The 26,569-nt window shown below is 39.0% G+C and overlaps 1 protein-coding gene, 1 non-coding gene and 1 pseudogene across 6 annotated transcripts in view; 1 reads left to right on the top strand and 2 right to left on the bottom strand.

The window, feature by feature from the left end:
- The window catches only part of ARL15 (ARF like GTPase 15), a 376,128-nt gene that overhangs the window by 55,392 nt on the left and 294,167 nt on the right, over positions 1-26,569 (top strand). The window lies entirely within an intron of this gene.
- Positions 3,776-3,894, bottom strand: LOC120608333 (5S ribosomal RNA). Its single transcript, XR_005654376.1, has one exon. It is a non-coding gene; the product is annotated as a 5S ribosomal RNA (ribosomal RNA).
- LOC120608381 (uncharacterized) lies at positions 12,312-12,430 on the bottom strand (annotated as a pseudogene).

The following is a 26,569-nucleotide window of genomic DNA, read 5'->3' as shown; positions in this document are numbered from 1 at the left end:
ATGTAGTTCTGGGGTCCTCCCTACCAGCAGACCCCACATCAGTTATTCTGGGAAATCTTATCCAGAGCTGACTATAAAATACAGGGCTGAGCTTTGTCAAAAGGCTAAACAGGAAACAGATATAAATAACTTCAATCTTAATTCAGTCCTAGCTACTTTCTCACACATATTTTATAATATACTTAAAAAAACAATTTCCTCTGAAAAAAAACCCCAAACTTTTAGTTCCTTAATTTCCAGTTTGCTTTTGATAGGAAACTCTTTTCACCTTAATATCTATCCAGTGCTACTCCCCATTAGCAGGGATAAAAATAAGCATTTGACAACAAAAGAAAATTTTGAGAACTTGAAAAGCTTTAGCAAATTTAGCAAAGCAGTTGGTCCATTGGGTTTCACAACAGCATTTCTTAATCTTCATTGTTCCTTGCTCCAAGAGCCATTTTTAGACAGATTTTTTTCCTTAATCATCCCCCCCCCCCATGGCATTTTAATAGCATGGAGACACTGTTTATGTGTTTATGCACTGTATGTATATCTGTGCTTTATACATAAAAAGAGTGAGGGTTTTTTTTTGTGTGTGTGTTTGTGTGTGTGTGTGCGTGTGTGCCCCCCAAGAACCTAGTTCACTCTCTTAGGGACAAAACAACGCCATTGAAAATGTGTGGTTTAAAAGAACATAGAGAAAATCTTTAAATTTTTAGATATTTTGACTATATCTAAACCAGGTATAAGTTGTTTGAATACATTTATAACACTATTGTTACTAAAAAGATTTCTCTCATCCTCTCTTCAGGCACATAGATTTCCCTTAACTTCCAAAAGAGCCAGAGTTTGACTATACTAATAGATGATAGGAAGACCTCTATTTTAATTCTGATAATTTGTTTTAGGATGATATGTGTAATCTGAGAATATAGGCATTTGTTTTAGGGTTCATCTATTGATTTTTAGCTGTTCAATAGCTTGCGTCAGACATATTCTATATACAAGGCACTATGCTAGGCTTGATAGAGATGCCAAAGACGTATTAAGACATGTTCCCTGACTCCAAAGACCTTGTGACCTTGTTGGACAAAATGAACACAGACAAGGGAAAAATGATCCCAGAGTTTAATTATCGTAGAGTTTAAATAGTAGTGGATGATTCAACAGTATTTAATCACCAAATGAGAGTTGATATGAAAGGTAAGTGCTGTGACTGTTTAGAAAAAGGTGAGATGTTCAGGTTAAAGTGGTCCATGAAAATATTACACAGGAAGAGACCTGGTGCTGGAAGGCTATCGAGTGGAATCATGTGATAAGGATGAGGCACCAGGGTCATCCTTAGATGGGCAGGAATGCTCTAGGTATGTGTTAGGGAAGAAGCCAGTTTGATTATACTGGAGGGTTTGTGTAGAACAGGGCTATGGGAGGTATAGATGAAAAAAGTTGGGACTGATTGACCGTAAAGTTTTCTGACAAATACCTTCATTATCTGCAACATTTAATTTTTCTAGTATCATCTAAATATATTCCTCCATGAAGGCATCTGGAAGTTATTCATGTGGTCCCAAATATCTCTTTTTAGGTTCTCAGTTGGTTTTAGTACACAAAGGACTTTGTGGCCACTCTGAATCCAAGGATTTAGTCAAAAGAATTTGAACTTCAGGTTGTATTCAATGAGGAGCCCGATATTTTAGGAAGATTTTTAAGGCCATAGCGCACAAGAGTATATAAAATGACAGGAGTGGGAAGAGAGTGGAAGCCAGGAGTCCATTGAGAAAACAGTTGCCCGTTGAGAGGTGATGAATGCCTAAGCTGAATGATAACCCTGGGATGAAAGAAAAATTACCCGAACATGGCAATGGTAGCAAGGATAGAAGGGGGTGGATTCAAAGAACATTTAAGATGTAAAAGTGGCTAGCCGCGTTCATTTATTTTGTGTGCTGAGTAAGGGACATGTAGAAGTGGTAAGCAGTATTCCCTGATTCTGGTTTGGTGACTGTGAAGGTGATTGTGTGGTCCTGTGAACTGAGATGTAGAACGTGGAACGATGAACACGTTTGGGGGAAGGTAGCTCTGAACATACTGAGGGATCCATGGACCATGGGATGTCTATGTGGTCGTCTACAGCAGACAGTTTGCTGTGAGAGCTTAAAGCTTAGGGGAGAAGTTGGGACTAGAGCAAGAGATTTGGAGGAGTGTCTGCTTAAAGTTTAAATGTAGGACATGGATGAGTTCTCAGGAGGGAGTGTGGGGATGAGGACGGCATTGACCGCAGAGAAGATTCTGGGACCAGTAATGATGGAGAGGACGGGGAAGCAGGGTTGAGAGAATAGGCTGGATTCTAGTTCTAATTAGATATGGGAGGCCAAAGTGTTAGATTTAGGTAAGGGGGCGGAAATGATATCATTATTAACTATTAATTTATAACTCGTAAAAGAAAAAGGGCTGGATTACTTTGTTAATGTCTATTCAGCGCCTGGGAACCTACATGCTACTGGTCTGCCCAGTAATTTCTAGAATTCAAAGAGGTCTATTTATCTTTATAGGAATTTTTGGATAATTACTTGTCTATCTTGTAAGATTTGGACAGCTGGTTTCATGTCTTATTCAACATGTATAAGTAGCATGGTATCTGCCTTGTTAACTCTTGAGAAAAATTTGTTAAATATATGAATGAGTGAATGAATTGAGAGATCAGGGTGCAATGTTTCAGAAAAATCCAAGAAAATGAAGACTGAGGAAAAGGACTTTTGAATTTGAGGACTTGAAGATCATTTATTGATCTTCAAGAAGCCAGTTTCAGATTAGAGGAAAAAATAGAACTCAGAATAAGAGTTCTGTTGAGTTTATCTGGAGAGAACTTTTAATTTGATGTGGGGGGCAGGGGGAGGGATGGGGGGAACAGGATTAAATGCAGTTTTGCTAGTTTCAGAATAGAGTGAGGATATTTGTAGATTTTGTACACCTGTTTAATTTGAGTGTGAAATAATAAGACTTGGCTCAGGAAATGGGCCCTCAAAGAATTCCTAAACTTTCTAGGACACACCTAATGTTTCTGGAACATTGTTATGACTTAAGGAATTAAGGCTCAAATCTATCCATCACACACTTCCCCTGGGTGGACTTAAAAATGAAGAACTGACAAAGGAGTGCAGTGTTGATAATCTGTTTGACCTATTTTAAATACCACATGAATTGGATACAATATTATCAGAGAAGACCTCATCATAGAATGAATGGGACAGTTATGGAAGGACTTCCGAAATCCAGACCCTCTTTTCACAGGAGTCACACTCAGGACCCAGGAGGCTTTTTAGAACTTTTCTGAGGCTGCGTCAAAGCCAGTTAGCAGTATCAGTGCCTCAGCCCAGATCACCAGGCTTCTGTTCTGTCTTTTTGTCAATATATCACCTTGTCTTTTTGAAAAGATTTAAAAATTTAGAATTTCGTTTATTCAAAGAGGCCTCGTGCTCATTTAATCTGAAGGAAGAAGTTTAAAAATTTTTCTTGTATAGTCTGATTTTGCCCAATTCAAAAAGACGAGAGGTGTGACTCTTTCTTTGACTGTATACTATTCCAGAGACTTCTTTTACATAATTTCTCCTACGATTCATTGGTTGCTAGTTTCGCATCCTGAAATATTTACTAATTTTTTGAATATCATGCAACATGCTTAAAGATTTCTTTTATTTATCTTTTATTTATTTTTTTAAGGCGAGGCAACCATTGGTTGACCTCACAGATTGCAAGGAACTTGTCAGTTTACAATCCTTTATTTTTTATTTTTTTACGCCTACAGCACCTGGTCTTCCTAGGTGGTCACCCATCCAAGTACTAACCAGGCCCGACCCTGCTTAGCTTCTGAGATCAGACTGGATCGGGTTTGTTCAGGGTGGCATGGCCATAGACTTAAAGATTTCTCTTAGAGCTTATTCGAGAGAGACTGAGTAAAGAGATGGGACACTATCTTAAAGTTATATTTATAGAAAGATGGTAGGAGGGAAGATTGACATTAATGAAAGTTAGCCCCAAATATGATTACACCTAGGCAGAAGGAAATTTCTCTACTCACAGTGGAATCTAGTTCTATAAAGAAAATTTATTTGGGATCATTATATTAGTGTTTTCTTTATTCACTTTAGAGATAGAGTCCATTGAAAATTAATATTGATATTAATGATAGAATTTATTGAAATGTGTATTTTAATTTCAAAACACCAGCAGTGCTATCATTTTGAATTAGTTCTGATGGTTAACCATCTGATGATATTTTTATAGCTTTTACTTTGTTTAAATGATGTGTGAGTAGGGAAATCACTGATGGAGGAAAACGACGGGGAGGGACAGTGCTGGATGGAAGCAGATAGTGTCCACCATGAACTCAGTTTCCAGAATCTGGTAGAAGGGTTATTCTTTCAAATTGCATTTCTGACTTAATAGCCCATTACGCTATACTTATAACAGGAAGCGATGGTATTGCCGCCAGTCCAGATTATGTTTTAGTTTGACCTTTATTGTGTTTGATTTGCGATCCTAACTTTTTTTTTTTTTAACTTTTGGGTGTAGACAGGAGAGAATTCTTTCCCTTGTTTTAAGGGGTGGTATTAAAACACATTTATTTTGTTCAGTAGTTCTCTTTCACACTTCCTTACAGATAAAGACTCTTTCTGTGCGGTTGTGACACTGTTGAGTTTGGGTGTGCCTTGCTCCAATATATTTGACACAAAAAACATGATAGAACTTCATGAAACTCCTCATGAAACAGGTCCATGAAGTTCATCAGTCTGTCATTTATTCTCACACAGACTAGTCTTTTTTTTTCCCCCAGTATGAACAGTACAGGTAGGTGGGTAAGTGTTTTTCTTTTGTAAAATATTTTGTAAATTATTAAGTATGGGTGAAATCCAGAAGTTTTACCCTAATAAGGGTAATATTTTAGGAAATGGTCATAGAAAGGCAAATTTGTACTGCTGAAGGGAAGTTTTAGATCATTTAATTCTCTTGTCATTTCATGGAAACTGAGGCCTGGAAAGAGACAATATTTCCAAGATCTAAGAGTGAAAGCTTTGTACCTAACTGCTCAGATACCTGCTTTTGACCATTGCTAAAATTACTAGCCCACACTTGCCAGTCCTTACTTTGGGACCCTTAAGTGTTTAGCCGTTATGTCTAGAACATGTTGCCCACTGGTCTATAATGTATTTTGCTTGGCCTACATACTGTTTACAAGTTCTTAAAATTCGTTGTCAGCATTTATTTAAGAGGATTTCACATAAAATTTCGGCTGTCTGACTTCTTTTGAAGAATTAAAGAATTGGTGAGATTCACGAGTGACTGCTGCCACCTTTGGATGAGACTCATGCCTTCAGGTTCATCACATGGTCATCGGTCACCATTTCTTTGCGCCCCTCATTGTGTTGTCTGTCTCAATAAAGGTCCTGTAGTCCTAATGAGAATTAGCTCCTAGTTATTTCCTGCTTTCCATGGGCTCTAATGTGTGTTGTAGCCCCTTCTAAATTTTGTTTACGTGTAGAGGCTTTCTTTTATTTTTGTATATCTCTCTGTTGTCAACTACCCTGCTCCCAGAGCCTGTAGCATAATAAATGATCAATACTTAGAACCAAAGAACAGAAGACCTAAAATTTTTCTGTAATGAGCCAGATAGTAAATATTTTCGTTTTTGCAGGCTCTGTTGCAACCATTCTCCTCTGCGGTTGTAGTGTGAAAGCCAAAGACAAAACCAAACAAACAAGGATGACTGGAGTCCAATGAAACTTCATTTTACAGGAGCAGACAGCCCGCCAGCTGCAGTTTAGTGACCCCTGTCATGGGATTTTAGTATTATAAGAAAACTTGTGCACTTAACTCATAGTTACCACACACAATTTTTTTTAAAATTTATACTACATACTTATTGCCAAGCCTTTTCAATATCCCCCATTTTTATGAATCTCAAATGGTACCTAGACTAGCAAAGATTATAGTATAGTCTCTGATAATGAGGAAAATAAAAAAGGATGGGTAATTTCAGGTTCTCAACCCAAATATATTATATTCGTATTTATACAAATAATAGGCTTTTGAGCTTTTCTAGGTTATATGTATTTAGAATAGTCTAAATCTAGCTTTAGAAGCATATTTTCAGAAATTCTGTGATGCATATTTTCTGAAAAGATACAACAAGGACAATTTAATGATACTAATAGTAGTTTTACAGAAATGGTTTGTCATATCATCTCTAATGGCCTGCCACCTGTTTTTAAAGACTTTTTGAAACTATCCCTGAGTGGATAATAATATTCTATTGTTCACACATAGGGACTTATTGTTAAATAAGTAAATGATTAAAAATATCTTTGCAGCCATATTTGCAAGAGGCTGCTTTTTATACTGTGAGGGGTAGTCATATTTTAAGTTCATTAGGTCGTGTACTTTTAAAGATTTGGTTCCAGAGCTTCATATTGATAAGGTATGGGCAAATAATTCAGCCTGGGAGGGTCACAGTCTATGTCATGGGAAAGCCTTGATGAGAGTGTGTTAGTTAGAATTTTTGGTTGTAACTCCAAACTGCCCTAAAGAAAAAGGGGTATCTGTAGCTTTGGGGATTTCTGAGTTCAGAGGCACAGGGATGTCATTGGAGGTGACTTCTTTACCCGTTTTTCAGATCTGCTTTTACTCTGTGTTGGCTCTATCTCCAAGCAGGACTCCCTCTCGAGGTGGCAAGATGGCTGCCAGAAGCTCTCCATTTGCATCCTGGCCTCTCAGCATCCCCTTCCAAGAAAAACACTTCTTCCTAATAGTTCCAACAAAAGTCATGTGCCAGTGTCTCATGTCCTCTGCTTGTCCTGGCTTAGGTTATGTGTCTACCCATGAACCAGATATGGTTAGGAAGATATGAGACTATGATTGGCCAGACCTGTATCTATACCCACCTCTAGAGCTGAAGGTTGGCTCATCCCCACCGAAACCATATGGACCAGGGGAAGGGAATGATTCTGCCTAATAAATCAAGGTGCCGTTGCTGGAAGAAGGGTATATAGAGGCCTTTCCCAATGCAGGATTGTAAAAGTATTTCCCTAGATATTCAAGTACTTATTATTAGTATTGTTTTTATTCTACTGTTTAGTTCCTTTTATAATTATTATTATTTTATCATTTAGCCCTTTAATCCATCTGGATTTAACATCTAATTTAGAACTCAATTCTATGGTATTTTCTCAGACTGTGTTCCTTAAGATCGAATCTTTTGTGTCCCCTCCATTCTGCCATTCTGATACAAAGTAGGGGTTCCATAAGTACTTAGACTCACAGGATTTTAGAATTAGAAGGAATCTCTCAATTATTTCCCTGGCAAATATTATTTCTAGCCTAACAGCTTCATTTTATAGGTAAGGATGCCATATCTTTGAAAGGCCATATGACTAACTTAAGGAATGGTTCTCATTAATATAGGTTTTGAGAATCAAGCCCAGTTCTCTTAGTTATTGTGACACTAAAGCCTAGTTTATGGGTTCATTGATGGATTAAAGGAACTATGCAGTGAATTCTTTTCAAGGTCAAAAAAGCCTATGGTAACAAATCAATAATAAAAACTCTCCTAATTCTTTTCTAAGTTTGGATTTCTAGAAATGTATTTTATCATGGAATAAAAGTCAGTAAATTAGTTGATCAAAAGCATGCATAAGAAGGATGAGACCCAATGACAGAGATGCCCCAAAGAGGATCTATGCAATTGGAGAAGCAAAGGGAGACTCTGTGAAACCCTCGGCGGGAGATGGGGATGGGAATCGGTGGCTAACTGTGTTCTCAGGAAGACTTAGAGGAGGTTTGCTCTGTCTGCTGCACGGCTGATCGTGTGTGACTCTGTCCTGGCATGTTAGTGGAGTCATAAGGAGAAAGGCACCTTCCTCTGCTCTCGACAGCCCTGCCACTGCACTATAAAACTTCGAGGGGCTTGAACTGGCATGGCGCAGTGCCACATGCATCTGTAGGGACTGCAGCCCAGTTGGGTCAGCTCAACATACCACACAGATCAGAGTGTGGCTGTGTCACCTGAGAAAGCATTTGTCACAGTTGGCAGAACAAATAGAGAGTAGGAGGCCCAGCCATCGTGACAACAAGGTCCTCCTGATGTGGGCCCTGAGCTTTTTTCTTTGGAGAATATTTTTTTCTTTTTGGAGATGGATAGTAGGACTCACAGAATGAGAAATATGAGAGGCAGGGGACTGGAAAATTATCTTTGAGGAACATATATTTGACTCTGGGCCTATCGAATTTTAGGAATTGATGGAACATCCAATTATTAAGTAGAAAATAGTTGAAGACAGTAGTAGTTCAAGTAATTTGGCTTCAACTTTCAGAGTACATGTGCTATATAAAGTTTATAAAAAGGAATACGATAAGCTCTAGACAGACTAACAGTAGAATCCAGCCAGTGTTAGGTATGGTGTCCAAGGCTCGGAGATAAACGCAGATGAGCAGGAAACTCTTTTGTCCTGTTCTTAAGTCCCAGGGAGCAAAAGTCACGTGTGTGTGCTTGTGTGTTGGGTGAGGTCAAGGAAGGAGAAGGCAGGGGCAGACAGGTCCCTCTGAAGGGCATTGCTGGGGCCAGCTTGCTGATCTGTGCAGAAGAGGAGACTCAGGGTCGGAGTATTTATTTACCCGATTTGTGTATATTGTTCTACCGACTGAGTCAGCCCAGTTTCTCACGTCGTTTGTGTACATGTCTGCGCCTATTCTCTCGGCTAGTCTTTTACTCCTATGAAGTCCTTTATGACCTAGATACTAAAATTAGCCATAATACAGACCCCCAAATCATTGCTCTAGCTGGTCCTCATACTTATTTATTGGTGACAGAGCCCCTAAAAGTTATGACATTATTTTTGGGACACCCTGAAATCCTGAAAGAGAAGAAAATGTAATAAGGTTATTGTCAGTTACAAGATATGTTCACGTTTCTAAAGCCTTGGGTGCTTGCAATATAGCTTTGTCTACACGTGCCTCTATCATATAAGGAATCTGAGTTAAGATAAAATTAAATAATTAGTTGTTTTAAAATGACCCACACTAATAGATTTGAGTCATTACAAAAAGTTAAATTACGTTTAGTGTACTCTACTTCAGAAGGCAGCAAATTATATAATAATACCATCATCCTGCCATTTATTGAGAAATTATTTTTTGAGAAGTGTATTAAAAAATCATGTGATCTTAGGAAAAAAACAACCTATGAGGTAAATGTAATTATCTCTAGTCTATAGATGGAGAAATAAAAGACAAAAAAGCCAAGTATAGCACATTTAGAAAGAATATTTAAATATCTAGAGTAGTTTATTTCCTTATGATTCTGAATAATGTCGAAAGATAGTTTTACTAACACAGCCATTGGGTGGATTATATTTAGATTGCCAGACATGGTTGCTATTAGTCTTACAGGCTTATTTTTATAGAATAATTAAAGGCTGGGATATTGATTATCATTGTATAGTATTAAGTATCACCAGTAATTCAGAAGTTTAAAGACTTGATTAATGTGGCTATGTATTTATTATCAGGTTACTAATGGTACTGGATGGTATTTAACCAGTATGCTGACCCGGAAGCAGGAAGGCCAGCATCTAGCTGTTTAGCTTGGTAATTTTTAATTGTGTTATTATAAGTGTTAGGCTTTCTACTAAAGATAAGTACTTTAAGAGAAACACTCTATAATTACTAGAAGATCTTTAAAATGCTATCTCTGATAGCCTGCAGTAGAGAAAGACGGCCCACAAAAGCTTTCTAAGGCTATAAGAAGTCAACAAGAAAATTAGATGGCTATAGATAACTTAGAAGAAACAAATTTTAATTAGGTGTGTGTGTAAAATAAATTATGGAATGTTCTTTTAGAAAAAGACCTAAAAACTGGCATTTATTATTTGTAAGTGTGTGTGTGTGTGTGTGTGTGGGGAGTGGTAACTAATAATGGATGAAATTTTGAATACTAAGAACAAAATATTGGGTTAGAGAAAATGAATTTCAGCAGTGTCATTTTCATGGTTTGAACTGTAGAGCGAAGTGTCCAGTGAAAATTCTTAAAATTGAAAGGATTCTAGGGAAACCAAATGTTCCTTTGTATTTTTATTTTAGACATCTATCTATATATGTATGTCAAAGGAAAAATATAAAGAGAGGTTTAAAAACATTTTGGCTAAATACAGAATAGTTCAGTGATGAAAAAAGTCAAGTTATTAGGACAAGTAGAAGTTGGGCTATACTCAAAAGAATACGCAGGATGGCAATAGCATTTTATAGGGGCAGGAAAGCCAACCCCAAAGGAAGTAGAACTTTAAATGATAAATGCAATTACCATTTTTTCAATATGACTCCAGAGAGGGGCATTCCCCTCTGTTTCATATGCTAACATCAGAACACTAGGAATTTTAAGCTACTCTTTTGTTCTCCTTCCATGAAAATATCAGTTGTTATGTAGGTCTGGTTTATGTTCGATGTAAGTGCTTAGAATCGACCCCAGGTGATTCTGATTTAGTGATCCTAGAACAGGTGGGATCCAGAGGTTTGCCATTTTTAGACATTGCTCAGGTTGGGAATACTGGAGTAAATTTATAACTCAGTACCATGTTTAACTATTACTTTGAGAGGGTTTCAAATCATGATGAGGATTCTCATTGTTCAAGGCCAGACTTTTGACTTGTTCAGTCAGTCCACTAACATTTTCTGAGTGTCTGCACTGTGCTGGCACTGTGCTAGGCATTGGGGATTTGACCGTGAGCTAGAAAATTTCTGGTCTTTTTGCAAGGAGAGGAGGGGCGGTGTAGGCAAACTCCTAAACAAACACAATCCATTATGTTAGGTGTTGTAGAAAGGATATAAATAGATGGTTGCTTGAGCGTGGGTGAGGGATACCTAATGTACCCCAGAGTTGTGCTTTTCGATGCTTTTTAATTTTGCAGCGGAGTCCCCAACTCTACCCACATGCATGGCCATACATGTGCTTATGGAAACTATTTATTTTTTTAAACTAAAGATTTGAGGATTTAATGATATCTTTTGAGATAATTGAGGTGGTTGAAATTGTTACAAAACAGCCAAAATCATGAGTGCTATATCAATTATATTTAGATTGTACTTGCCAGAGTACAGCATCTTAAATAAGTCAGTAGGTTATTTCTGTAAACAGATTTGGCAGTGAATAGTCCAGGGTTGATATGGTGGCCCTTGATCTTCCAGGATCCAGCCTTCTTCTGCCTTGTGCTTCATCTTCCAAAGCATGGCCTAAACCTCATTGTCCAAAATGGCCACTTAAGCTCAAGCCATCATGCTCGTGTGAAGAAGGGGAAAGGATAACATGCTCCCTTCCTTTAAGGAAACATCCTAGAATTTCACCCCAGTTTTGTTTACTTCCCGTATTTCGAGACTTTCCTACATGATCACACTTGACTAGAGCGAGGCTGGAAAATACAGCATTTTTCCCACAGGGCCACATACCTAGTTCTCTTAGGAAGGAACAGAGTGTATTGGGGGAACCCCTGGCAGTCTCTGCCACAGGGACACAGAATACCTATGTCCCTGAGAAATGAAGGACTTTGAGATCATTTTTTTCAGATGGTTCTTTACCCCCATAAGTCTTAAATATATATCACCTAGCTACACTAATATTTTGGGGTAGAAAAGATAATTTTTCAATGAATACATACCCATATTTTACTGTAGAAGGGATATTTGAAATGTACTTTGCATGTGCTATTTTTTTATGATAAAGATTAATGTCTTGTATAATAGTGTTAGTTGCTTTTAGATTATAGTATGTGAAAGAAATTCTTAGAAAAAATGGCGTTAGTAAAGCCTTTTCCCTTGCTACAGTCCCAAGATAATTCAATTTTTTCCCTAGTAACAGTTGTGTAGCTAGTGCTGTGATTTCTTCAAGTGTTGCAACTTGACCTGAATCTCATCCACCAGGGAGGGTGCTTTAAGATGCAGCAGAGCACCTCCAATGCTGGAGTCGCACGTGCTGGATTTGAGTCCTGATTCTGCCACTTCCTGCCTTCATCATCTTAGAAGAATCATAGATGACCAAGGTTGACCTATGAAAGTAGCACCACAGTATTTTACCTCAGGATTATTGTTATAGATTAGATTAGATAGCTTTAACACTTGCATTTTTAAATTAGTTATTTTTATCTCTGTCATTTGCTAGTCATAAATGTCAGGCGTGATACCTTTGACAGTTATGGTCAGTCAATCTTGGGTGAGGCGCTCATATCTCCAAGAACACCTGTTTGATTCATGAAATGTGTTCAGTTTATTCTTCTTCTTCTTTTTTTTTTTAACGCCTACAGCACCCAGCCTTCCTAGGTGGTCTTCCATCCAGGTACTAACCAGGCCCAACCCTGCTTAGCATCCGAGATTAAACAGGATTGGGCATGTTCAGGGTGGCATGGCTGTAGATAGTTTATTATTCTTTATTATAGCAACCTGATCTGTTTCCTTTGAGGGCAATTTGGAAAATGCTTTTTATTTAATCTTTACTCCAAGTTTTTCTTGTTCTTTGAAGTGACAGTTGGTCTATGAAGTTGGCTTAATGTTGAGATCAAATTCTTGAGCCAGAATTGCTGAAGAATATGAACTTAACATGACTTTAGAGATAACCACTTATTCTAGTGCCCCGTGTTCCTGAAAAATATTCTTTGATGGGGCAATGAGGGAAGAATGGGGCATTCTTTGGGTCTCAAGTTCACAGCCCTCTGTCTTGTGTTGCAGCTAGTATTAAAAGTCTTGAAGGGGACATTGACTGTGAGCTTCCTTAGTGTTCTGACCGTTCCTGGGCTCTTTGCTATTATTATTGTTTTTGTTTTTATTATTGTTGTTTGTTTGTTTTAGGGCCATGGTTGGGATAAAAAGGTTGGGGTAAGAAAATCATTTTCAGATGATTCCTTACCCCCATAACTCTTAAATATATATCACCTTAGCTGCACTAATATTTGGGGCTTGAAATTTGGAGCTAGCAGTGCTGGGAAGTGGTCACATGGAGTGCTTCCAGAGCACAAAGGTCACCCACCCCTGAATCTGTGCTGACCTGTGGTCATGAAAGTTTGAGTGACCAGGTTGCTTCCTACTCTGCAATCCTCTTCTGGTTTTCAACTTTGTTAAACTTAGGGAGGGGTAACCATAATGACAGGAAGGATGTCTGGGAGTTAGTAATGTGAGAGGAATGGCTGGATGCTTTCCTTTCATCCTTTGAATGGTTTTCCACATCCCGTGACTATAAAGATGATATTATTATTATTATTATTAATTATTATTATCATCATCATCATCATCATCATTATTATTATTTTAAATGTCCTCTGGCATTTTTACAGTTTTGTTTTTTACATTTAAAATTCGAATTTCACTGGAATCTATTTAGGAGTCTGCTGTTAAGCAGGGATGTAACTTTGCTCCCCTCTCCCCGCCCCCTGCCCCGTGTGGTTAGTTGGTTGCTCAGCCCTATTTGCTGAATAATCCATCTGTTTTGCACTGTTTGAAATGCTATGCTACATTAACCATAGGTGGAACAGTGGTAGTTTTGGTTAAAATGTTTTTTCGAAGACTTTACAAATTCTGCAAAGGATCATCTCCATTTCTCTTAATCAGTTAAAGTGGTACCTCAAATGGAAAAGGTCTTAAAAACAGTGTACATTTGGCATGCTGGTTTTCAAATTGTGGTATTCTTGATGAATTTTTGTTTCTAAGAGTGGTATTATTGAAAGGTTTGTTATACAGAGACTTAATAATCCTGTCTTAGTAACTCTAAATTGACATAATACTAATATACATAAAAGCTTCTCCTTCATAATCAGTTTGCATATATACGTAGATCTGTTTTCTCTACTTGTTTTCTGATTATGTTGATCTATTTGTAATCATGTGCCATCAGTACACTATTTTAATTCTGGTAATTGTATAATGTCCTATTATTGTAGATTCTTTTCTACCAATAGGGAAAGTTAAAAGAGCAGAAAAAAAGAGCAAACAATTCTGTTATGGGCAAGTGACACAGAAGTTGTACACATCACTTCCACTCACATTCCATTGGTGTCATATGGCCATGCTTGGCTGCAAGGAAGCTGGAAACTCTAGTTGAGTGGCCATGTGTCCAGCTAAATTTCATGGTAAGGAAGATACTAGTGTTCAACATGCACTGGTAGGCCCTTTTCACTTCGAGGAACTCCTGAAAGCTTTCTGTATGAAGTTAGGTGTGACTTGCCTGCTGCTGCTCTCAAAAGATGCGAACTGCCACTTCTAAAGGATCTCATTTGTCCAGGGTAGGAGTGCTTCCTGTGCATATCAGGGCAGTCAGTTTTAGGAGCCTTCGCAGAAAGCTGCTTAGCAATGGCCTAACTTTTTTGACTTCAGCTTCAGTGTTGAGACCTCTGAGTGCTGTTGCTCCGTGGTTAGGAAAGGGCTCCACGTGGAGGAGAATTCCACGATTTTGCTGTCTCTGTGTGTGTAGCGGGAGGTGATAAAATCCCCTCTATTTCCTTCTCACAAATACCACTCTCAGGAAAGGTAATTTGTGTCAACCACCAGGGCCTCTTCTGTTGATCTCCTGCATTTAATTTTAGTTCAGATGATTATGTTTGCTCATCTCCTTGCTGTTGTTTTTTTAAAAGTCATTGTCATGTAGAGCACATTCGTGATCCTGTTTTAACTGTGACATCTTACTTGGAGGCCTTTATTCTTATTTTAGTATAATTTCATATGATTTATTTCCATGTTTTTATTTTTAAAATTTTTTCCAACTTTATTGAAATATAATTGGCACATATCATTATATAACTTTAAGGTATACAACCTGTTGATTTGATACACGAATATATTGCAAAATGATTACCACAATAAGGTTAGTTAACACATCCATCACTTCACATAATTACATTTATTTGTGTGTGGTGAGAACATTTAAGATTTACTCTCTGAGTAACTTTCAAGTATCTAGTACAGTATTGCTACCATGCTTAAAAAAACCATGCCAGCATAGTTAAGCTCCTAGAGAGACAATCTTTATCTTAGATTGAGAAGTCGAGAAGTCATATCAAAAGTAATAAGAATGTGTCTTTTGGTGACAGTTGAAAATGTATACCAAACACTCATTTTCTTTTATCTCAGGGCCTGACATATGGGGGCACCAACGTTTGTATCATAATGAACACACAATTTGGGCAAGACTGAAAATTGAATCATGGTTCATATATTGCTTACTCTATTTTCACTGTTTTTAAAACTCGCTCTGCTTATGCTCAAAGAAACACATTTAAATGTGTTCGAGGTAATTTAATTGACTCATAGGAAGTTGTATTTCTTTAAGCAGAGGATTTTAGTAAAATAAGGCAAATGTCTAACTATAAATAATTATTGGACTAGGTTTATAGAATAAGAGATTAGTGAGTTTTAATAACTTGACGAAAAGAGAGGTTTTGTTTAAACAGATATATCTGGTAGGCAACATGATTAGAGAGTGAAATACTAGGACATTATAAAAGACCAGTAGAATTTCCTATAAGTGTTGACAATAGAAATTTATTCTTGGCCAGTCTGCTTCATCTTATATGAGTTGTTGATTTGGAGATATTGTGTGTTCAGAGAAGAATGACAGCTGGAGCAAAGGTATAATTTCTATCTTCTGGTACCAAATGCTTGAGTTATAATTGGAAGAGTGTGCTCCTGAATGACCATAGTTGGACTGATTTTTTAGTTTTCAGTCAACCCTACCACTGGAAGTTGGGATTAACAATGCCAATCGATTATTCACTTAAAGAATTCTACTCACCAGGCTGTTATGGCTGAGGCTAGCTCTATAAAAGCTTGAAGCTGGGGAATGATGCCATGACCACGATGGTGTCTCAGCACTTCACAGGGACATCATGATCATCTGGTTATCTGGTCATATCAACTGTGAAAGAGTTACTGTCTCTGCCAGAGTTTACACTACTGCATCATTGAAAGAATCAGACACCATGCGTGTTGTTGATAAAGGCATTAAACAATTTTATTTTTAAAATACAGAGTCTCCTGATTTAAAACCCAAATAGCTAGATCAAATTTCTTATTATTACGTAAACTTTCTAATACCCTAGTTGATGAAATAACTACTTCTATTTCCTGAGATGCTTTAAATCAATTGTTATCTCTGGAACTTACTAAAAATTTTGATTATTTTTAATTAAAATGCTTGTAATATTTAAACAGTATAGAAGTATAGTGAAAAGCTTTCTCCAGTAATGCATATTCCTTCTCAGAATAAAAAATGATGATAGTTTATTATGTATTAACATATATCAGTGCTCACAAATATAGATGCACAAATGTGCATTTTTAAGAACATAAATTAGATTTTACCACCCATTATTTTGTAACTTCATTTTTTTAACTTAACTATTTCAAATGTCTTTCCACATCAATACATTACTTTTAACTGATAAGTATAAAGTTGTACATATTTTCATTCCTATTTTCGGTCATCCTGGGGAAAGACGTAAAGAAATAAATTCTTTTAACAGCACACAAAGTTAAAGGTGTACACCAAGTATCAGTTCTCATTCTTCAAAGAGCTCTTTTCAGATTTTCTTCAGGTCACTGGAATGCCAGATATGTGAGCCGACAGCAGTTTTAGTGTCTGGAGATTGAACTAATAATAATCATCTCAGCTTTATCCATCAATGTTAATGTTTCTAAATATTTAAAGTTAAAATTACTTAATAAATAACACATAATTAAACCAGATATTTTGGATAGCCGATGTATAATTAACTCATAAGAATTTAAGAAAGACGGCTTTTACCTAAGTGTGCAGAAATGTGACCTCAGGTTCACATTTGCAGTTAGTTATTGACTAAGTCCAAACCAGATTTAGTTTCACATTTTCTTCTTTTTAAAACATGCCATTAAAAAAATTAAAGTTAATTTCCTCTAGTCATATATTATCTAGGATAATTTTCTGGGGTGAGGCCAGAACTCTTCTGGCAATCCAAATACAGTTCTTTTTTGTTTTGCGAGCTTACATGTCCACCAGAGGGTGCACTTTACTCTCTTTTGACACAAGACAGTAGTTTGTCTACTCTAATATTATTTTTGGTTTCATGGAGCTAGCTAGGTTAACTATCAGAAAGAAAATTCCCTAAAATTCTGAAACATGCACACTAGGAGATTATCATGTAAAGATCTAACTCATTAATATAAAGCAGCCATATGACTATTAAAATAGTGGCCTTGACTGTGTGTGCATACTGGAACAGAGCACCAGAAGGGAGCACTGTGGGGTAGGGATGATTAGGGAATTGTCATGAACAAGATAGGACGTGATGTGGCCCCGAAAGCTCAGCCAGGGTCAGACAGGGGGGGCCGGTGGTTCTCAAACTTTTGGGTCTCAGGGTCCCTTTACACTACTCAAAATTATTAAGGCCCCAAAGAGCTTTTGTTTATGTGGGTTATAGTTATCAATAGTTAATAGATTAGCAGATGAAACAGAGACACTTTGAAATAGAAGACAGCTAAAAATTCTCATATCTGATTTTGTGTTTAATCAGCTGCAAAAGGTTGCTTTGATTGACGTATGTAAAGAAAACTCAGCCTTACACAGGTATGAAGTTGGAAAAGGGAGGCGTATTTTGATGGCTTTTTCTAATAATTGTGAATAATCATCTGTGATTCTACACCCAAACCCTCAAGTGGTGGTTTCTTATAAGTTAGTTGCAATGTAGAACCTGAAATCACATCAGTGTGTTTTGTTAAAATCCAGTAGTCTGCCTTGGACTTTGGAAGGGTATCTTACCCGTGTGTGACTTTATAGTGCAGTGCATTGGTCTTGGAAAACACTGGTTCATCGAGTTAGGAAAATCTTACGAGTGTTGACATAATTTAAGAAAAATCACATTTGTTAATATACTACTAATCTTGTCAGAAAAGAGTGTGGGTATGGGGACCGTATCAAGTTCATGGTGGCAGATACAGGTTTTCCAACAATTTAATTTTCACTCGAAAGCTTAAATTTTATCATTGGCACAAATACTAATAGTTGTTTTCCTTGAGTTGGCAGGCTCACTTCATTTATTTCTGAGAAAGTGTTTGTGAAACACATAAGTTTGAATAACTATAGTTTGTCTGTAGTCATTCTTTCAAGTAAAACAGTGTCCTATAAAATAAAACTATCTCAACTCATAAGTAACATTCCTGAGACAACCCTCATACTTAGGGTATATAGCAAAAATGCTCTATGTGTATTACCCATTTCATTACACAGCAAAATGAAAAGAAAAGTAATAATAAAGATAAGATCATAATAGAAATAAACATGTAATAATAAAATTTAATAATAAAAAGAAATCAGGCATGGGTAAAAGATCCTTTCAAAGTCCAAGACAGACCAGTGAATTTGATGAATCAATAATGTTTACTGCTTCATCAAGTCTGTTCTTAAATGAAGCCAACTTAAGTTTTTACCAGTGCCTCACAGTGAAAAATACAGTGGCTGCTGGTAGAGTTTGGTGCCGCAGCCATAATTCATGTTAAGGGCCCTGCAGCTTCGCTCACTCTTGATTTTGCACCAGCAGTGGAAATGTGAACATGGTACAGAGAAGGAAATAATTTCTTAGTATTATTAGGAAAATAATATTTCATAATATTATTAGGAAAGTAGTTTCGATCTTGCAGATCCTTTAAAGGGGTCCAGGCACAATGAAGACAGCTGCGCCAGTGAACGAGTAGGGCTGGGTGTTGCGGAGCCACTGCAAACTAGAACACTGTCTGAGGAAAGGGGGAGAGCAGGACATGTGAGCTTGACAGGGAACTGAGACCAGACTGCAGTGGTCGGTTCTTATGGAAATAGAAGGAAATCAGGGTAGAAGAGAATGTTTTGAAGGTGGAGTGCACCTTAGAGGTAGTTTAACTCAAATTACGAGACTCTTTTGTGGTTTTCCTGGTTGGAGGGCATGCACCTTTAATTAAATACTCCCTCTCTTCCCGCTCCACCCCGTTTCTCTCTTCTGCCCATTGGTTCTTCTATTTTTACCCTCAAAGGCAGCATAGGACCTGCTTTTTGTATGCAGGAGTTAAAGTATGAACGTTAGGGTCTTGAGGCCCAGTGGAGGGTGGCTTCTGTTGCTAAGCTAAGGACTGGACTTGCTTCCGTAGACAGTCAGGGGCCCTTGCCTACTCTGGTCTCTTCTTTCCTCCGTCTCCATCCCTCCCTTCCCAAGAATGGCACTGAACAGTGATGCCTATCGAAGGTGTGCAGTATGGGGCGTGTTAGGGATACAACATGGACAGGACAACGACCTGCCTTCGTGCAGCCGAGTGTCTAATAAGAGATACAGGTAAATGTCATCAGTGTCCTAGGAACACACGGTGGGAGCCTCTAGTCCCAGATGGGAGGTAGGGTTGCAGATCAGGGCAGATATTCTGGAGGAACTAAGGTTATGCAGGCTGAAATTTAAAGAACGAGAAGGAGTTCGTCAAGCCAAAGATATAGGGGGCTGTAGGAAGCAGGAGGAGAAAGAGGAGAGGAAGTAAGTCAGGCAAAGGCATGGAGGTGAGAGACAGCACATTGAGCAGTCAGTTGTATTGCTGAAAATAATACTAAAATTTAAAAATCAAGCAAAAGCAAAGTATAACTGCAAGGGACCTTACATATTTGAGTAAAAACTACTAATAACCTACTGTTGACCTTACTGATAAACAGTCAATGAACACATATTTTATATATGTGTTAGATACTGTATTCTTACAATAAAGTAAGCTAGAGAAAAGAAAATGTCATTAAGAAAACCATAAGGAAGAGAAAATACATTTGTAGTATTTATAGAAAAAAAATCTGTGCATAAGTGGACCCATGCAGTTCAAACCCGTGTTGTTCAGGGGTCAGCTGTATCACACTGGGCTTAAAAGTGAAAATCTTGTATGTGAGAACAAGTAAGAGGTGCTAGGGAGTAAGACTGGGACAGGGGGAGGGGGCAGGATCACAGGAGGGACTTGGTGATACCACGGAGGGAAAGGAAGGGTACAGATGACACCTTTCCCAAGTCCACTTGGCTGGGGAAGTGACCATTTCTTTGAGAGACACAGGAATATGAAGAGAAAAAGCTGGTTTGTTGGAAAGGTAACTTTTTAAAGAAATGCGTGTTCAAACACTGTTTTGCTTCTACGGCAACCCCGAAGGAGTTACATTTGAGGAGATGACAGTGAGACATCTGTGTGCGTGTGGCTTTTTAGATTGTTGGGCAGTGCTATCCAGGGTATCCCCTCCTCGCTTCATTGTGCCCTTCAGTTCACCGTTCCTTTTATTCTCTAAGGTTTAAACACTGCACTGCCTTAGAAACATTTGTTGGCCAGCATAGTGTTAATTTTAGAAATGGACTTTGAATGCCTTTAGGAGAGTCAAGCCTGTTCCCGTTCACCACAGGCCTCATTGTTCTCCGTTACCTTTTTGTTATTGCTGCTTCACAGACTGAGTTTTTTTGGCCTATTCTGAAGGTATCTGAGTTTACGGTTACACTAGATTACTTGGCCAAAGAGGGGAGAACGGTGAGGTGGGAATGAGGATAGGGGTCAGAATCAAAGCCAGTTCAGACCGTGTCAGAGGGAGGCCCTGTGGTGTGGAGGAATGATTCAGATGCAAATGGATTTAAGTTTTCTCTCTTTGCCAATGAAAGCTGCAGAATTTGAGGCAAGTTGCCTAACCTACAGGAAACTAAGTTCCTTACCACTGAGATGCACCTCCTTCGGGGTTGCCATAGAAGCAAAACAGCGTTTAAACATGCATAGCACAACATGCAGTAGGTCTGCTCTCAGCAGATGAGGACATCTCTTTGGTCAATTTTGATGGGAATGTGAGGTTGAGCTTTTCAGATAATCCATTAATTCATGCAGGATTGTCAAGAGTTAGGTAGGTCTTACGTTTTCATGTTTTGTTTTGGCTTTTAATTCAAACTTTATTCAGTTCTTCTAAGTGAGATTCCATTTAGATGTGTGGCATACACTTACTAAATAGTACTTACCCAAGCCTTTATAAATCTTGAACAAATATGATTACGACATTTCAAAGGGACAAAGGTAAGACAAGGTCCCAGAACTCTTGTCAGTGTAAATGATTTAAGGGCACCACCTAGCCCCCTTGGGTCTTTTGTTCTGCGATTCAACCCATTTGGCCTTGGAAGTTCTACCAGTCCAACTCCCAACTCTACCCCCAGGAGTTTTTTTCCAAGGCCACTCTGCTGTGCAGGAGGGCCTGGATGCCTGCTTGCTTTGCATGTGTGCATGTGTGTGTTGGGGGCTGGTAGACCGATTTTGGCTAGCTCAAGATGCTCTAAGGAATGTCTGTTTTCCAAATAATCACTTCCCAAGGATAAGTCAATGAAAAAGAGAGTGCTAGGTGCCTCTTTCCAGCTTCTGGTTCTATGGGGTTTGGGAGGTGGTGTGGAGAGGGAGTGGGAGTATGGAAGAATAAAGGAGGGTAGATTAGAGAAGGCTTCCCACCAAGAAGAAAGAAATCTCTTCCCTAAGCCATGTAGGCACAGTGGGACCTTTCCTGCCAGTTCTAAATTGAGTTTATCTGGCTTTTCCTAAGGCCTTCTCCTTCTATTAGACCTTTATTGATGTGGCCCTGGACCCCAGTCAGGGGAAGCCTGTCTCATTTTTCAAGGTCACCTTGTCTTGAGGCTATGTTCATCACTACCATCTGGACTTACCTACCTCCAACCTTTTCTCTATAACAGTGGTTTCTGTAGTGTGGTATGCTTAAGAATTACCTGGAAAGCTTTGGAACATGCAGGATATAGGGCCTACCACCAGAGGTTCTGATTTTGTAGGTCTAGTCTGATTCTGATCCAAGTAGGCCTTGTACACGTCCTTAGAAACATTGCCCTGGATCAGTGGTTCTGACCCCCTAGCTGCACGTGGAAATCACCTGGGAGCTTTAAAAAAGTACCAGTGTCTGGTCCTATCCTTAAGGTTATAATTTAATTATTTAGGATAGCAATAGGTACACATAGACAGCTAGCCACAATAGTTCTTAATTCAGCATGACGGACCCAGGTCAGTATGTCTCAAGCTAAGATCTTGGTGCCTGTCTCTAAAACTGTCCCCTATTAATTTTTTTCAGTCAGTTTATACCAGATCTTCATATTCCTTCAGTAAAGGGAATTTTGATTTGTAAGTTTTATTCCATCATTTCTCAATTTGTTGTCTGAGGTTCTGTTGTATAAGCTCGAAGGATCTCCTACAGTGTGTCCTTCAACCTGCCGACCACCAGGGGGCAGGCACACACAGTCCAATACTTTGGATATTACTGTCTCGGTGCACATTATAGCTGGTAGAGAAAAAAATATATGTTAAAAAAGAAAGGAAAGCCAAACCTCGAGATCCTTAGTTGGCACCACAGGTTTTTGCTGTTGCCTAAGGCTTGTCCTAGGAAGGCCATAGTTGGGTGGTCGAATCTGAAGGATGTGTCCTCACGGTTGAAGTCTTGCCCGCAGCTCAAGGAATATTTAATGAATTGAGACAACTTGGTAGAGAAGTCAGGAGTAAGAACATTTGTGTGTGACCACTGACAGCCAAGGCGACAAGAGGCGCCCCTCCATTCCAAGAGTGTCACAGATGCTGCCCCAGAAATATGGGTGGGAATGAGCCCCTCACAAACACCTTGAAATGCTTCTCCCAATACTAAAAAAACTATTTTTAGGGATGGTATGTCTGGTGCTTTTACAGCAATGCTGTGACATCAACTTTCTAAAAGGCACCGTTTCTTGAAAGGAGCTCGGGGAATAAGGAAAACGGACCTCTTAACTGAAAAGTTCTTAGAATTTTAAAAATGAAATCCATGATAATAGTGAATTTTTTTTTTTCTGATTCCAGAAATTCACTAAAGAGAATATTTTTCTTCTCACTAACGTGAAGGTTGTGTTGGTATTTATATGGGCTGGAGGAACAGGATGAACAAATAAGCAACTTATTTGTGGAAGAGGTTACAATTCTTTCAGATAGCTATGAGTTTTTATTGTAAAACATGATGAAAACTTCAAGAGAGTGTAATGGGGGAGGTGACAATGACACTTTATGTCCTTAATTTAGTGACTTTCTCTTACGTTGTTTTCTTGGGGGCCCTGAAGCTTCCGAGCTTGCTCTGGTATCCGCAGTGCCTTTGTCGTGTGGTTACTAAGCCGTTGTTATGAAGCCCCAGACCTTCCCTTCTAAATGGGACTGCGCTTCTCCCTTGCCTGGTGCTCCCTGGTAACTTCTGCCACTGCAGCTCAGCTTGCTAGGGGGAGACTGCAATGTTGGAAGAGTGGGGGGACCTTGTTCCTCCTTCCTGTTTTCTTGCTGGTCCACTTAAAGTCACCTCAGCGATGGCCCTTTGCCGTAGCAGCAGTAGATGGCTTAAGTCCAGCTTTTTCACACACTCCCAGAACTGGACTTCTGCTCCCTGAGCGGTGTCAGCCCAGCTAGCTGGGCAGGACCCTTCCTCAGAGTGGTACCCTACGTCCTGCAGTTAGTTTATCCATCAGTGGCCCGAGAGTCCTTCTTTTTGCTTTTTCAGTTCTCTAACCCCAGTTTAACTCATTCTCTATATTCTTTGTTCAAATGAGTGTGATTTCTGTTTTTCTGATGGAACTTTTTCAGTGGATTAAAGTGTTAACTGGTCCTAATTCTGTATCTCTTTGTTTTGATTTCAAGCTGTTCTCAAAACATCTCTATGTGTAATAACTTTCTAATTGGACGTTTTCTCTCTCTAGTCCCTTTCACTGATTGAAGCAAAGTTGGAATTATCACCAGAGAGCCGAAAAGATCTACCTGTTTGGAGGACAAATTACAGTTTAATAATCTACTGGCCTGAGCTAGGTTGCTTAATTAATTTCTAGTAACAACTCAAATGTTAATATTGGAAAAGAAATTTAAATGGGCTACTTTCCTCAAACCGTGTTTCTAAATGTGTAAAGTAATATAACAGTGAGTACATAAAGGAAAGAGATTTTCCAAATATATCGTGTGTGAAAATAAGCAGAATCAACGGAAACACCAGAATGTTATTAGCAAGCAGATGAAATTCAAATGTCACAAACAAACAACAAAAAGAAAAATGAATTCTGAAGGTGGACAAAGGAAAGAATGGAAAAGTGGCATTTATTTGCTGGAAAATTAAAATGAAACCAAAAAATACTGCTAGAAAAGAATGTGTTTGATAAAGTGCAGTCTCTCGGATACACTGTCTTCCTTGTTTTATTCCTGTTCCATCCAGTTCACGCATATCAAGTGTACAATTCACTAAACACAATTCGTATGTTTAGTATATTCAGAGTTGTGTAATCATTGAGTGGGACACTTTTGCATCAACAGGGCCTTAATCTGCTGTCCACCGTATCTTTCTTCACAAAAGATGAGATTTGCCCAGTATTCTGAGTAAATTAACCTATTTGAGCTAACTGAATATTGGACCCATTTTGCCCTGTGCTTTATGCAGAATTTAGTGATTTCGTTACAATTTTGGATCAGTATTTCTGCGGATCAGCAATGTGTGTCTCAGGGAGGCTCGTCAGGTTGTGTTCTGTGATAGAAAGTGGCCTGTCATGGCATGGTTTGCCAGGATTAGCCAACAATGGCTGGCTTTCTGTGGATATTTTTTCCCCCTTCTTTTTTATAGGGTTCAGAGATTGTATGAGGCAGAGACTGGAAGCAGATTATGTTTGGAACCAAATGACCTTAGAAATGAGCTCTGGTGATTCATTCTTTCTGCTTATTCCTGTGTCAGGTGCCCAGGGTCCTCTGGCTCTGCAGACATATGGGTCCCATGTTTTTCTCTCTGCCTCTATCTTGTCTCCTTGTTGGTATTAGAAGATGTGATTTGCTTTTCCTAACCTATCTCCTGCTTCTGCCAATACAGTTCCCTTCTCAGAAAAAGTGTCATTTTGAAGAAAATTTTACCTCCTTCTTCACACTAGATGACCACTTCCTGTTTTGTACTCAGGAGTGGTGATTCTGTCATTCTAGATTTCTACATTGACTCTGGATTTTCTTGTTTCTCACTATTGTGAGCACAGTGATGATTGTTCACTCGCTCTCATGTGTGGAAGTTGTCTGAAGTGAGGTATCTCTGCGTGATGCTTGTGGATAGTGCTTACATTGTCTGGTGGTAGCTGCCCCGGTGACCTTGACCACAACCCCATAGCATTCAGGCCTCTCCATTGCCTTACTTCCTCAGCAGAGGACGACACCTGGCACCCAAGATTTATAGGGCGCAGCACACCCCTCTGCCCAGCCCCTATTTCTGTGGCCATGAAAGGTGGAGGCCATCCGTAGAGAGGAGGCTGCTTTCCTGTTTGTTCCACTGAGCTCTCCTCTAGCCATCTGGGCCCTCGAAGTGACTTCAGGCAGCGTGATTCAGTGGAAGGTGCTGAACTATGGGAGAGTCAGTGATTTTGAACAAATCTCCTAGCCCCAGAAGCCTCTATTTTTTCATTCACCAAAAAATGCTCATAGTTATACGGGCCTCCCAGAGTGCCTGTGTGGATTAAGCGAGGCAACAGACATGAAAGAGCTGTGTAACCGTGATGAAGCGGAGGCCCGTGTCAGTCATGGCCCCTGGCTTCATGCGGGAGGCCGTGCTGAAGGACACGTCCTTCCAGCTTCTCAGCAAGCAGCTGAGGATGCTGTTGTCACCATCCTATTTCTTCCCCAGTGCATGGAGAGAGAAGATGAGCTCCGATATTCTGGCCTCAGTGCTGACAGAATCAGCGTTCGTTCCTTCAATTATTGTAATTTTGCCATGTTGTTTGACATGGGATGAAGTGAAGAAAACGTTCAGATCTGTAATGTCTTCCGTTGATGTGAATGGTGGAATGGCTTTTCCCGATGTGGCTTTGATTTAGATAAGATTTTAATCATGTTAATTTCTGAAAAAAAAAACAAAACAAAACAAAAAACTTTTCAAAGAGACAAAAGGCATTATCTAGAAAAATATTTAAAACAGTCTTAAAAGAATCTATTCTGGAAATTTTATTTCTCCTGTTTCTCCTCTTTTTCTCTCCTATAGATTTGTTTCAGGCTTCTTCCTCTTTGCTCCCGTTGGTCTTCTCACATTATGATAGGTAACCTCAGCTTCTGGTTTCATACCTGGCTGAATGCCTGGCCTCTCAGTTGTGAGAGTTTCTCCATTCCTCTTAATCAGCCAGCTTCAACCCTCCGTGTGGTGTGGAATTGTCTGATTTCTCACTGGAGGCAATCGTGTTTCTGAGCCAAATGCTGCTAGTGTAGATGTGTGCCTCCTGCCTCTGCTGGAACCTCAGTGCTCCCGAGAAAACCTTTTCAGTTTTAGATCCTTCAGCCTAGGATCCCCTTCCCATCAGCCCTCTTTACTTTGCTAGTAATCTTGCCTTTTTCAGTGAGATGCTGATCACATGGAATTTCTTCAGCTCTCCTTTACACCTCATCATTTATCTGTAATTTTTATACATTTCTCACTTTCTCCCTGACTCAGTGGTGCGTTTTGACCGCTTTCCACTACTTAGGTGCCCGTCCACCTCCTCCAGGGCCTCACCCAGTTAACTCTGCCCCCTCTTTC

The sequence above is a fragment of the Pteropus medius genome, unplaced genomic scaffold, assembly GCF_902729225.1.
Source record: "Pteropus medius unplaced genomic scaffold, Ma_sr-lr_union100, whole genome shotgun sequence".
Classification (NCBI taxonomy): domain Eukaryota; kingdom Metazoa; phylum Chordata; class Mammalia; order Chiroptera; family Pteropodidae; genus Pteropus; species Pteropus medius.
Note: the sequence above shows the minus strand (reverse complement) of the source record. Positions and strands in the feature narration are given on the sequence as shown.